This window comes from Argiope bruennichi, chromosome 2 (assembly GCF_947563725.1).
Source record: "Argiope bruennichi chromosome 2, qqArgBrue1.1, whole genome shotgun sequence".
Classification (NCBI taxonomy): Eukaryota; Metazoa; Arthropoda; class Arachnida; order Araneae; family Araneidae; genus Argiope; species Argiope bruennichi.
The window spans coordinates 128,949,904-128,965,404 of record NC_079152.1 but is presented as its reverse complement, the minus strand read 5'-3'; the positions used below and the strand labels follow the sequence as shown (position 1 = coordinate 128,965,404).

General features: G+C 26.9%; 1 long non-coding RNA gene across 1 annotated transcript; it reads left to right on the top strand.

Annotated features, from left to right (window-relative positions):
- The first annotated feature begins 31 nt into the window (after positions 1 to 31).
- On the top strand, positions 32 to 15,263 carry LOC129959319 (uncharacterized). Its single transcript, XR_008783416.1, has 3 exons — positions 32 to 377; positions 12,661 to 12,873; positions 14,510 to 15,263. It is a non-coding gene; the product is annotated as an uncharacterized LOC129959319 (long non-coding RNA).
- Positions 15,264 to 15,501: the final 238 nt, after the last annotated feature.

Genomic DNA, 15,501 nt, shown 5'->3' with positions numbered 1-15,501 from the left:
CGTCTTTAAGACGGCACAGCGCATGTCATCAATTGTTTAAATATGCAGTTTTTTTGTCAGTATCAAAGTGTGCAAGACATTCGGAAGTTAAAATGGCATTTCGTAATTGACGTGCATCACGTGAGAGCGAATTGGTTAAATTTCCTTAGATTCATCTCAAATTTAATAACAAAGTAGATCATATGCTCTCAAATATGTATAAAAAGAACTCAATTCCTCAAAACATGCTTAAACGTTTTTTTTCAGTATATATTTCAGAGAGATGCATTGAATTATAAAGAAAATGGCGGAAATATGAGTTGATTGCGTTTTACATTTATTGCTCGTTTGTTTTATGACGTAAAAAAATTGAAAGCTGGCAACCTAGTCTGATTGAAGTAAGTATTTGCTATTAGAAATCTTTGAAGATTCTTTTAGATATTTAGAGCTACATCTATATTTATACTGACATTTTGTTATATCAAAATTTAAATAGACATTAAGTTCGTTGAGAATATAAATTGAAAGCAACTTTTTGCAAATAACCGAAGTAATAATTCAAAATTTCTGACCTTTATTCGTAAACAAATTGAGTATCATAATAAAACCGGTACAAATTGCAAATTTTTACAAATTCATAATTTTTATGATATGAAATTATGATAATTAATTTGAAAAAATATATTTTAATTTCACACATTAATCCGAATCCCTAATAATACGAATTTTTTTTGTATAAATAATATTAAAAACTGGCTAGTTAAGTTCCTTTCTAATAACGTTGATAAATAATCTATGTATGTTGACAAATTTAGATTTTCTAATTATGAAATCAACAATGATAATTATTATTGATTGAAGTCTAAAGCTATACGCTGAAAAGAATATTCGATAAATGAAGCCTCTTTTGTACGTATAAATGTAATCCATTAAATAGTTTATAAGTTGTATAGACCTACAATTAAGTAAATTTTCTTATTTTATTCTCAAAACTCGTTCTGGATAATTACTATTAAAAATAATATTAATAACATAAGACGGTTTAAAAAAACAGAAAAACCTTTTATTGGGTATTGCATTTCAGACGTTATAGCTTTACTATGGAATCCTTCATATCTTTTAACATGGCCTATCCGATGAATACTTTAATACAACAAAATTAAAAGTAAATTCTTTGGGAACATATATATAAGAAATAAGGTAAATAATTCGTAATATATCAGAATGCCAACTATACAAGCCGGTATAAAGGAGCAACAAAGCGTTCATTGGGTATAACACTTCAGACAATATAATTTTACAATGGAAAATTTCCTTCGCATCTTTTAACATGGCCTATCCAATGATTACTGAAATACAACAAAATTAAAAGTAGATTCTTTGGGAGAAATATTTAAGAAATAAGGTAAATATTTTTGTAATGCGTTTGGTTTCATTTCTAATAATCCAGATTAATATTTCAACGATGGCATGAAAATAGTCCGAGATTTAAAAAAAATAAATATAAGAACCTCAAATAGAAAATGATGATAATTAGAATAAAAATAAGCGAGTGATCAATATGTTTTACTTCTGAAATTGATCAAACTGAATAAGCTAATTACTATTAGAATATCTAGAACCCTTCATAAAAAGAACAAGAACTAATCAATTGACATCTTGTCAAACTGACAGGCCAGACCGTGATTTATGCGAAAATTGAGGACCACGCTAAATTGATTCCTCTACTTGCATTGATGCATTTAATGAGATCTTTACAAAAAAATATCATTTATTGTTCGAGGGTAACTGATAGTTTCTTCATTTAATAGCATCATCAAAACGTTTACTAACAATAATTTGCAACAAATTGTTTCACGTTGTGCAATGTATAATTTTCAGTATTGTTTAAACAATATTGTAAAATATCATTCAATTTTAGGCTTGATGAAAAAAATTTCAGGAGAATTTTTTCGAATAAAATTACTAATTAAATGAATTTTTAAGCTAATAATATTTTTTGCTTAAATTTAACTGTAGAAAAGCTTTTAAAAATGTCGGTGTCTTTAGTGCATTACATGTTGTATAATAGTTTTGATGCTATATTCAGTATTCCTGAGAATTTACATAATTACTCGCGTGTGCTAATGAAATACAACGGAGACGACTTATAGTCTCTTAGAAAAAGATACAAAAGTTGTTAGATACTTTCAAACAATGCTTTCCCAGAAGAGACTGTTGAGAAATCTGTATGATGATGCAAAGGGGTGTTAGTTTCAATATGGCGATATATTCAAGAAGTAAATTAACAATTTCCTGACAGCAGAGCTAATCTGAAAACTTTTTAAAATCGTCTTTTGAGTTGGATAGTTTTAAAAATATTTTTAAGGTTGAGTTTATTTTGTTTCATGAAAATTCAAAATATTGTAATTCATCTTTGTCGAATTAAAGAACACATTTGATAGCCAAGTTAAGATCTGATTAAGTTATTAAGGAAATAATTTATATTTTACCTACAACTGTGGTAGGAAATAAGAAAAAGAAACAACGAGTTTATTTTGAATGTTAAAATTTTATAAACTATTTAATAATCAAGCATTCCTTTCAAATTAAGAAAAATGAATTTGGAAATTTTTAATTTAGCTGTAATTTAATTATTTTGACAAATATTTTGAAAATATTGTCACAGTATTTATGAATTTTATCACAGAATTTTAGAAATGAAAATAGGCATCATTTTTACTTTTATTAAATATAAAATACAAGTATTAATTTCAATTTCAGGTATAATGTTTGTCTTGGAAGAATGCCATTGACGGTAAGAAGCATCTAAAACAGAGAAAAATGATGTTTTCAAATGCGTTCAAACGCACATAAATAAATTTAGAAAACGATGCGCAACAAAAATAAAATGACGTTCCTTGCAAAACATTCTTCACAATATCAATGTTTTCACTTACCTACTATTTGAACTTTCATACTGCAAATATAATAAATGTGTTTTATAATTTGATTTATGAAATTAATTGTTATGGAGTGATAAAAATGTTTTAAATCTTTTCAAGGATCACAGATTAAAAGACCTTAACTTATTATTTCTTGCCACATTAAATATTAAAATATGGTTTATTGCTATTACTGTAATCTTACTTAAATTTTTGAATGACTTTGTCAAGGAATTTCAAACAAAAACAAAATTAAAGAAATTATGTTTACTCAAATGAAAGATATAAACATTTTGGGTTATAATATTTTACAGAGGTTGTTAAATAATTGCCTCAAATTAACTTATATTTTTACGAATTTAAGTATCCAAACAAAACTGAAAAATATATTAATAAATGTTTTAAAAAAATACCATGGTAAAAATACACAAAAACAATAGCTTCAAAGCATAGAATTATAATTTTAGATATAAATTTTCTTTCAATAAATACTTACAAATTCTGAAGATGTCTAAAAGTAAAAAAAATATTTATTTTGTTACTATACAAAATATTTATGTTACACTTATTTACATTTATACAAAAAATATTTATTTTACATTTATTTTGTAACTGAAATGGTTCAAAAGAATTTAATCTAAATAAATTGTTGGAAAGTCCAAATAAACATTATTTATTTCGAAATTATATTTAATTGTTAAAGCATGATATTTTAAAACATTATTTGCAATATATAACCTCCCGGGTTAATTTTACGAATTTAATATAATCGAAAATTTGCATAAAAATTTAAAGATACAATTCGTTCTGTTTTATTTAAATATCAAAGGCAAGTACGATCACTCTATGTCATTTCTGATAACTTCTACTTAAGAAAACTGGGAAGACTTTATTGCTAAAATATCCTTGAGACAATTAAATCATTTATTTTTCAATTTTTCGCTCATAAAATTGAAGATATCTCTTTAATTTCGAAAATTTGTAATATGTATTAGTTTAAAAGTCTTAAAATTCATAAATTAACTTTAACTCAAATTTTAATGTATGCAAATTGCATCACATTTTTTCTTCCAGTTCAAAAATTAAATCCAAATTAAATAAATTAAATGACAGATACTGAGAATTAATTATAAAAATATTTTAGATATAGGAACATAACAGAAATTTGTTTTATTTCTGAGAAAATTTTTGTGAACTGAAATTTAATTAAAAAAAGTTTGAACATGAAGTCGTTACGATAATTAATTTCACGTTGTTATCGGCCAGTGTTAAGTAGATATAACCCTTTGAATTTAATTACAATTTAAGAGAAAAAAATTATTATTATTGAAGCTCCATAAAATGATAATTATATAACTATGCAATTGATTCTTTTATATAATTTTTGGCTGATTTCTATTTCTTACCACCTATAAAATTTTCTTTATAGGTGGTAAGTACACATTTCATTTCAAAAAAGAGGGCAATCTTTTATTACAAAGAGGCATATACTTTAATTACAAAGTTTAGATAAATAAGGTAGTTAACTGTATTGAACCACATTAGTTCCTGCTGAGGAATATAATAAAAAGTTTCAAAAATTAAATTTTTATATATCTCCATAGCAAACATTTGTCAACGATTGAGATATTTTTCTTGTTTTCATCTATGCATGAACAAAGTTTCTTGTCTGTATGCACAAAATTTGCAGATGTACCCTTAAATTTAAATTAAAGGGTAAAATCACAAATATATATGCAAGCATTTATTTAATGTAGAAAAACTATCAGATACAAATATTTCTGTATTGATATATCAATGAAATTATTGTGACTTTAAAAAAATTTACTAATCAGAAATAATGTTAATTACTTTGATTGTTCGACAGTTCTAACTTTATAAAGAAGGGATGAGAAGCAACTGAACATTTAAGATATCTCGGAGAAGTAAGTATACAATAACGCTGAGCAAGAAAATACTTTTTCTGCAATTGTGCGTTTTCCAAAAGAATGATTTATTTAGTAGCAAAGGACCTTTGAATATTCGACGATTTATGCCGTATGTAATCATAATGCTGGTCTAGTTGAAGAGGAAATAGTCGTTTTCCGAATTCTCGACATCCTTCTAGGAAATATTTTTACAGAACGGTTTAGCGATTACAAACTACAAGTGGTTTATTTTTCATGGGAATAACGTGGACGATGAGGTATTATACAAATGATGCAGAAATTGGCATTTGCCTTATTTTTCAAGTTACCCTCATGTTTGTATGCATAAGTCAGTCTAAGATGACTCAACCGATACTGTAGAAATTATTTCTAAGTAATTACTGGCATCCATATACCATTCGTGGAGTCCATGGATTGTTACGTAACGGATTACGTTTTACTGGATGTACACTGAAAGATACATGATCGTTTAGTCAACTTCACAACATGCTTGGAAACTACACAATTAAATTTTACATTTGGATCCTACCAGATGTAAAATCAAATCCTACTTTTCTGAAAAATACTATTTATACATTCGAATGCAATTTCAATCGAGATAGAAACTTTAAACTTCAAAACTAAAGATAGTTTTTTACAGCTTTGAAACAGTTTGCATTCATGTTACAAGAAAGGAAATTTTATATAAATATGGGTTATGCTATTTTTATAAACTCTTTGGTTGACTCCATTTTGTACAACAATGTGCTGAATGATGACCAATATATTCAGTTTGTTTCGATTGGCATTACATCTGAACTGAAAGAGGAATTGACATTGGCAGTTCACGATTTTGATCTCTTCCGATGAATTTAAAAAGGATGTATTTAAGTCACATATAATGATTTCATTCTCATATGTGCAAGTATTGTTAAAAGAATGCAACTGTAAATAAAATATTAATTTTTAACACGTTTTTAAGAGTTTAACACGTTTTTATCTGACCATCTTTTAAAGATTTAATGAGAGTTTATAAATACATATTTTTTCTGATTCTGTCCCTTTAATAATCATTCGTGTTATGTATATTAGCCCTAAAAATTATGAAGAAAGCCTCTTTCATTCACCGATCGGAGATATATAAAATGGTCTAAGTCAATAAATTTGATTTTTAATATCTCAGCAAGTTTAATACAGTAGACTCCCGATTATCCGCGGGCGGGTTATCCGCGCCTGCCGCACGAAGGTTTTTTTTTTTTTTTGACTGATTTTTTCAAAAAGGTGCAGTTTTACAGTTATGCTTTTGTATTTACATAATACATTACAGTATTAAAACAGTACATATGTATTTATTTTTCTGTATATCCTTGACGCCTCTCGTAAATACAAAGCACTTTTCTGTTTTCATTAACAAAATGCATTTTAGGTTAGTTTTGAGTGATATACTAAAACATTAAGCGTTAGTTAAACATTTCCTGCTGTTTATTTTACGTTTCATTACACATAAATCGATTTTTCAAAGTTGGAATGACTATTTTCTCTTTTGTTATACCCGTTCTTAGCTTTTTTCGGATTATCCGCGATTTTTGTTATCCGCGGCGGCCGCGCCACCCAATTCCGCGGATAATCGGAAGTGTACTGTACATATAGAAGCATAAAACTTTGTAACCTTATAGATGAGAATAAGAAAAACATTACAGTACACACTGATACTTTATCGCTTTGGAAAGACCAACATTTTATTTTTATTGTTCCCCCTTTGCAGAAGCCCAAGTATTTTATTATATTTGGTTACTTTATTTTATGAAACTTTGCCATTGAAAGTACATGTCTAATTGCGATAGTTAAGAAAATAATCATTTGTTCCATTTTTTTTTTGTAACGACTTCTATGTACCAAAATCTATAAAGTGTTAAATGACGAAAACGATAAAAGGTTATAAAATTTATTCACAATAAGCTTTCTCAGAATAAGATATCACTGCATTTTAAAATTAAATGTATAAATATTATCAAGGAAAACAAATATGTTACAAAAACGAAGAAAATTACACTTACCACTAAGTAATCCACCAACTGAAAAAAGAAATGAAAGAAATGTATGAATTCAGTATTTATGTCGATTCGATAATTATTTCTTACTGATCACATGGTACATTGAATTATGTATAATTTTAAATATTATATTTTCAATAAATTCCTGCAGATTTCAGTTATTTTGGGAATAGGAAATATGAATTCAGTACTTTTTAGGCTCAATTATTTCTTACTGATCAAACGGAAATAAGAATTGTGTTAATTTAAACTATTGCACTTTCATTTAATTCCTACATATTTTTAGTTATTTTAGGATTGTGAAATATCTCTTGTTCAATTTTGTGATTGAATTTAAAGGAAAAATAGTATGATTAAAAATATTCTAGATTAGGAATGTATGATAATTTGTATCTTTAAATGCACAAATTACTCATTATTACAGTCTATCTACTCTTTTAAAGTAGTTTAGAATTTTTTACTAAAAATTATAATAACTAAAATCAGGAAAATAAGCAATATCTCTCCTCTTTTTTGTATATATTTATTTTGTTTCCAATGGGTAAAATTTTAATTTTTAAGCTCAGCTAAAATATTTCTCCGAGTTTCTTTATTATATCAAACAAGGTGATACGAGGCTGTTGACTTTATAAGAAAAGCTATCTATTCTGCGTAAACATAAATGTGGCCATTTTCATATTCGGTATCATTTTTTAATGCCCATTTTGGTGACACATATATATATATATATATATATATATATATATATATATATATATATATATATATATATATATATATATATACAGTGGTGGTCAAAATTGTGGACACTTTTGAAATTTTTTATTTTTGTAACTATGCATGCTCATAGAAAATGTAACGCTTCACAAAATACAAAAATACAAACACTTATATATCATTTTAAAGAGAATTTATGCTGATTTCAATTCAAAAAACAAAATTTAAATGTTTACAATACAAAAAAAGGTTGAGCGGCAATAATTACCGAGATATATTAGATGCTGATGACTGCAGTGAGTTATCAGTACTTAGAAGGGTAGCCTTTATTTTTTATTACAGCTTCACATCGATGTTTCATTGAAATGATGAGAGTTTTAATATCTTCCTTCGTTATTGCATGGTGCCAGGAAACAATTGTAGCCTCAATTAATTCTCTTTTATTTGATGAAAGCTTCATATGTACAAGAGTTTTCAAACGGTGCAATAAGTTCTCAATGATTTTATAGTCAGCACTCTTTCCTGGCCATGATAACAATTCAGTTCTCTTTGTACTAAACCACGCTTTCGATATTTTTGCTGTGTGGCAAGGAACTGAATCCTGCTGAAAAATAAATGATGTGTCGTTGGGAAGAAGATCGCTGATAGAAGGTGTAAGTTTTGGTTCTTGAATAGTGTCAATGTATTTTCTTGATCTCCTATCGATAACATGGAGGAGACCAATACCGTCTGCTGACATGCATGGCCATATCATAACACTAACTGAGTTCTTCATATTGCCTGAACGCATTCAGGATTCTTATTCTATGTCTTACATATTTTCGCTCATCACTACCGAATAACAATATCTTTGTTTCATCACTCCGTATAACTTGTGACCACTGAGCATCTGTCCAATTAATGTGTTCTTTTGCCTACTGTAATCTTTTTCTACGCTGCTGTAAATTGGGATAAGGACTTTTTCGTTGAATTCTACCTCTTAGTCCAAAATATAATAATCTTCTCCTGATTGTTCTTGAACTGACATAAATGCAGCATCATTCAATTGACTTCTGGTGGTCGCTGATGGCATTCTTCGATCTTGGAGACATAGTCTTTTTATTTTTCTGTCATCAACAGATGTGATGCACCTTTTTCAGCCATTACATGCTTTTTTTATTGAATTTGCCTCTTGATACCGTAAACAAGGCGTTCAGACTCTGGATATAGTCACTGAACCGCCCTCTAGTTTTGCAATTTCAGCATAGGAAAAACCACAGTCATGTAACACAATAATATTAGTTCTCTTTCTAGGTGTTCAATCTATTCTTTTGTTTGATGACATTACTTCTTGACTAAATATTAGAATATTTACAAAAATTGCAAATATATTTTAACATGTTTAACAAAATTTCTACCTTCCAATTTAATTACATAAAAAAACAGCCTTCCTTCTACAGAAAAGAGTACAATAATGACTTTTTCTAATTATAAACATGATGGCAGCTTCCGCTGGCAGTTATTAACATTTGATTGATTCTCAGAACAAGAACAGTGATTTGTCAGGAAAGTTAGAAAATTACAATCCACTTCATCACTGTGTTTGTTATTCAGATTAAAGTAAGAATACCTTTTTTTGTATTACAAATATTTGAATTTTGCTTTTTGTATTAAAACCAGCATTACATTCTCTTTCAAATATATGTAAAAGTTTACATTTTATGAAATGTAACATTTTCTATAAGCATACAAAGCTAAGAAATCATAACGATTTTCAAAAGTGTCAACAATTTTGGCCACCACTGTGTATGTATATATATATATATAATGGAAAATTTAACATTACTTAAGGACTTACTTTTAACCAAGCAATAACCAATTAAACAATAAGGGTATGAATTCCGATAAAATTTTATTACTTACTCACACCGCCGCCACCTTAAATAAACAAAAAATAAATATGATGCTAACAAAAAAAGAGATAAAACGCATGAACTCAATTTACTATAACTCAACAATATTTACACGAAAAGTTACTGTAATTAGATTTTTCAAAATAGAAAAGAGGTTTATGTTATAAGGAAAGAATATTTTATGCATCATCCTCATTTTTATTCTTATATAAATAAATAGAATATGAAATATTTTAAAAAAACATTTTACTTCTACGTTTACATTTTTTTTCTCTGTGAAAAGACAACAACTTGACACAACAAGTTATAACCTGTTCTACCTTTAATATAACTTCCATATTAGAAAGATAAAGAATTATACTGAAAGGTGTTTTTTTATGTATAAATAAATCTCTTACTTATAGAAAGTTTTCCTTAAAACTTTATTTCTTTAATTAAAATTATATATATTATACACTAGAAAGGACATGAATAAGGAAAAAATTACACAGTTTGTAGTAATTCAAAAAGAAGAAAAACTATAAAGAATAAATAAAACGGCAAAATAAAACTTTTTAAAAATTACATTACAATTTATTAGAATATTCTTTTTACAAATTCGAGTAATAATCATTGGAAAAAAAAGATTTTGTCCAAAGTTTCAGAAGATATTGCATTTTTTTAACAATCTACATGTGACTCTATTTAAATTTAAATTATTTCCTAGAAATTTTACTTACCTGTGCTTGGATCGCCTGTAAAGCAAAATATGTGCAATTTGAAAATCTTTTATGAAATATGAATTTCAATATTTTAAATATAATATGCATATTTCTTCAAAATTAATTAAAACATTTTCAGAAAAATTATCATTAGAAGTCAAAGACATAAGTACAATATTCTATAAGAACAAAGCTTAACTTTTATGATCAGGGTGTATTCTTCTTCAATATTATAGAATTAAATTATACGAAATTATGAAGTATAATTTGTTTCTAATTATTGTCTAAGTTTCTAAGTTTGTCTTCTAATTATCTTTAGAAGACAAACATGACATTTGAGTAGCTTTATTACTTAATTAGTTTTACTGTTTGCAGTAAAATAGTTAATTTTTTCTAATACAATTTTAAGTTTTCGAAGAATATTGAAATTATTTGCTTTCTGACAAAAGAAAAAAAATCTTTTTTTTTCTCATCAAAATATTATAAATTAATTGATTTAAAAAAATGCTTTTTTCATTCAATTACAAGTAATCAAAATTTGTATTAGTTATCTTTAATCCTTTAATCTGCCAAATTTTATGATTGAATTATAAAATAATCAATGTTTCAAACCTTTCTATTTCACTCTTTAAATTTGATGAACTACTTAAGAGAAAAATCTTGGAGCACTGGCATCTCTAGCTGCAAATGTTATTCCCTTTATGGTTTCTTACTACATGAATTTTATCGTCACTAATATGTTTATTCATATAATTCATTTAAACTATAGAGGATTCTTCATTAAAGCATTTTTTAATTTCATTGCTTTCAAATAAATAACTACGGATATATTCATCTTTGAATTAATGTTATAATATAATTTTGATAATATAACAAGGATTTTAATAATATAATTAAATATTAGGCATTTTTATCATCCAAATAAAATATACCGAGTGTTCAAAATCCTATTACAATGTTGACCTATTCAGAATGTGCATATCCTTAAATGTTTATCTGAAAGCTATGAAATTTTTCAAGCTCTTTAATGAAGAGATGCGAAAGGAATTAAGCTAAAAAAATGGTTACAGCTAAAATGGTTAAGCTAAAAATGGTTTCTCAACAGACAGTTTTAAAGATCATTACAACAACGATACAATAATGAACTCTTAATATTAAATCATGTTCTGCATGCCGACAGTTATTGACAAGAATTCTTTGAAATTTCAAAATAGTAATTTTCGTGCTCAGTAAATTCATGAAAAAGAACATTTCTGTCTGTGACGAAAAATGTTACCCTTATTTTCTGTCAATGTTCTTGATTTATCAAACCCAAACAACTATTTCAAGAAGTTTTAGAGCCAAACCTTAAAATGATTCAGGATTGGAAAATTTGTCGATAAAATAAGACGGAAGTGCCGACTGATTACAAGCTCATCTATAAAATATCTTCTAAGTATATTTTTAACGCCAGTGGCAATGTGTAAAAAGCACTATTCTGCATGAAAGGCTTCTTTCAACGCACTTACATGGTTGTAGAGACCGGCAGTGGCATTAAGGGATTGAAATATCGGACCAAAATTTTAATACCGGTATTCGGTATTTTTTAGATCTTAATACCGGGATACCGGTTTTAATACCGATATTAGAAGTTTTTGAAAAAGAAAGAAAACACAGAAGTTTCTTTGTTTTATTTGCAAGTATTATTAGAGAGTGTAAATATCACAAAAAATAATTTGTAACCTATAAATTATAACAGTATATCAAGAATCACAAAAAAGTAAAGGAACATCTTATTTATTTAAATCACACAAAAAAGTAAATATCACTATTCAGTCTGTGGTACTATTATAAATTTTTCAAAAGTGATCGTAAAAAACATAATGCATCAATTGTACTGTTATTAAGCCTGCAAAAGTAATTTCGTGCAAAAATTACCAGCTATCGAAAACGCTCTTTCGGCATCTGCGCTAGTTGGTGGTACTGTTAGCAATGCGCGATATACTTTTTCCAAGTATTTACCTACAAATCCCTCATCTTCAAATAAATCGATTTCTCGTCGGATGGTTTTGGATATAGCTGATTTCTGTATTGTATTTTGGTTCGTTGAATTTTTTTTATTTATCGCGAATTCTATTTTTTTGTTCAAGAGACACTTCCTTTTCACTATCGACATTAGTATCATCATAATCTTTGATAACTGAACCGAATTCTTCTGAATGTGGTTAGGTTTGTGGGTAAAAAATTTTAAGAAAATTTTCTATAAACTTAATCAGATTTGAATTGGTTATTTTCTTTTCCTCTTTTTCATTTTAATTTTTAAAATAATTATAATTATGTAAATACCATAATTCATTTTCTATTTCGGTATGCCTTTCTTCTGTGCTATTTTTCATTGTAATATGTAATTCTTCAGATAGTGATGTGTGCTGTTCTTTCAGTGACTGCAACATGAAATTTATTGTTGCATTAGCTGTTAATAAATTAAAATTTTTTTTCTCTCCTAGGACGAATGCTTAAATATCGAGATTTCCAGAATTTTACGGATTGGCCAGGATTTCTTTCGGATTTTCATCTTGCAGTCATTGTAACTCTTCAAATGAATTTTAAAGTCTGAAAAATCTGTAAAGGTTTTGGAGCGAAATCGCCATTCTGATACCTATGAAGCATGATCTTACAAAATCGTTTTCCATAAAGACGATATGAAACTGATAAAAGGGGTGATTATGCAATTTTGATTTAATAATCTATTTACTGTGGTAAAAATTATAATTAAAATTTGTAACTTTCCTGCAATTTTATAATAAAATATTTTTTAGTATTAACTATTTTTTAAAGTAGAAATCATTTCTCTTCATTTTATTCAACGGCTTGTAAAAACTTTCATAATATTCAGATGAATAGTTACAGATATGCATAACTCTGAATGTGTTAATTTTAGTTATGCATGCATACATTACAAATGTAAAAGATAGGATATACTTACTTTCTTTGTTTTGAACTAAAATAAAATATGAATGCAATATATATATATAAATATATATAACTCTGAGTATGTTAATATTAATTATGAATGCATACATTACAAAAGTAAAAGATAGAATATACTTACCTCCATCGTTTTGAACTATAATAAAATGATATGAATGTAATATATATATATATATATATATGGACTAGCACCTTTATTCAAGAGTATGCGAGAAAGATTTATGGAATCCACTCCCACTGGTTTCTCTTTAAAATCAGTCAAAGTTAGTTAGTATCTGTTATAGCTTATCGCAACATTTGTTTGTTTTCATCACTTCAGCAATAATTCGCCAAAAATTACTCATTGAAGCCAACTTGGCGATTTGAAACTCGGCGTTAATATTATCAGTGCATTCATACATGAATACAACCATTGTGGTGTCTTATGGAAATTGTCGATCTTTGCGTTATATTAAAACTGCCAAATAAAGCTATTATATTACGTTCTAGGAGTAAGTAATCATCTGAAAATCCAAGTAAATCCAGGTGCCACAAAAATAAAAATAAAAAGATGCACCTTTTCACATATCTGCGTTAGGAACAACTTATTCATGTATTTTCTGAATGGTATTAAAAATAAGAAAATATGCATTGCTATTTAAGTGGTATTTTCTTTTACCACTTTCTTATATATTTTCACAATTTGGCATATTTTGTGATTAGACTTCCATAAGGTTCAATGAAGAGAGCTGTATATGGATTTTATATTTTTTTCATTTAACAAGCTTGGTACAAAATATGATAGAACTCAATGATAGATATGATTTGAACTCAAGCTTTTGGCGTATTTCCAACTTTCTAACTTCCCGGGGAAAATTTTGTATTTGATCGCCACATGAAATTTGTAGAATTTTATCAAATTTTTAAGGAAATCTATTCAAGAAGAAAATTGGGAATCCGGCTATCCTTCAAGAGGTTCATCGTTTGTCGGTCTTCAAGCAAGCAAGTAGGCACGATAACACAAAAATAGCAAGGGCTTAACTATATGAAATGTGGGATTAAATGACTTGGCACTTTTATTAAAGACGTTCTAAATGTATGTTCACTTTTCTGATAATTCTTTATTAACTGCACTAGAGCGATGAATCGCTAAAAATCTATCTCGTCTCTCGTAACTACTATTCGCAGTAGCATACAATTAATGTCACACAAGCATATTTATTCGAAAGTATGCTAAAATGTCGGGGAAGTCACTCCCGATGGTTTAAATGGGTGCGTTTACGAATTATTATTAATTTATTTTATTAACGAACTCATTTTCTGAAATTTTGAATAGTAGCTGGTTTGTGAAATGAAAATGAAAATAAAATATTTTATTCCTTTTAGATGCTCCTAATCATCAATTAGTGCAGTGATGCAGCTAAAAAAAACTTTATCAGAGAGGTGGTGCCATCTAGAAATTAAACTGAGAAATATTAACTTTCTTATTAAGTAATTAGAACGCAAATAATGAGGAAATATATTAAAGATTAAAAAGTGAAAACATTAAATATACAACTTATTAATTCAGATAATGTGATAAATTAAAAAAGAAGTAAAAAATTTCCTTCTAAATCTAGAAATGTTTTAAAGAGATTAAAACTTTGAAATGTGATTAAAATTTCAGAATACTTACATTATAAAATGACAAGATTTTACAATTTGGTTTTGACATCCATATTTTGATTTTAAAAAATTAAGTATATTAGAAGACATTTGTAGGCAAATAGTTTTAAAGTGGATAGTCTTTTTTTATATTTTAAAGGGGATAGTTTTACATTTAGTTCTTTTTAACTGGTGAATGCATCATGAACGTATATTTTTTTAAATATAAGAAGCACCTTTATCAGTGAATTAACAAAAACCAAAAATAACATTTTTATCAAAGCTTTGGATATCAAAACAAAAGAACAGTACTGCATATTAAGGCCTTTGTCTATAGATAAACGTTTTAAATCCACAGCGAAATTCGTAAGAAAAAATTACAATCTTTTTGTAAAAACTAAAATAAGGACAGAGAAATATTAACATTCTTATTAAGAAATTAGAATGCAAATAATGATGAAATATATTAAAGATTATAAAGTGAAATATTAAACTTTGAATTATTTAGACTTCCTTACACCATTAAAAATAATTATTTTTATTTTTACAATACATTAACAAAAACATTTTTTTTTTAATTTTTAAATTAATTGATCTTCCTTTTAAAAGGAAATAGCTTTGTTTTAAATACTTTGAATTGTTATAAATGGTTTGTTACAAATAATTTGATGTATTTTATAAATTTTTATAAGGAATGAAAATTTATTGAAAGAAATTGGACTGAAAATGTCTTT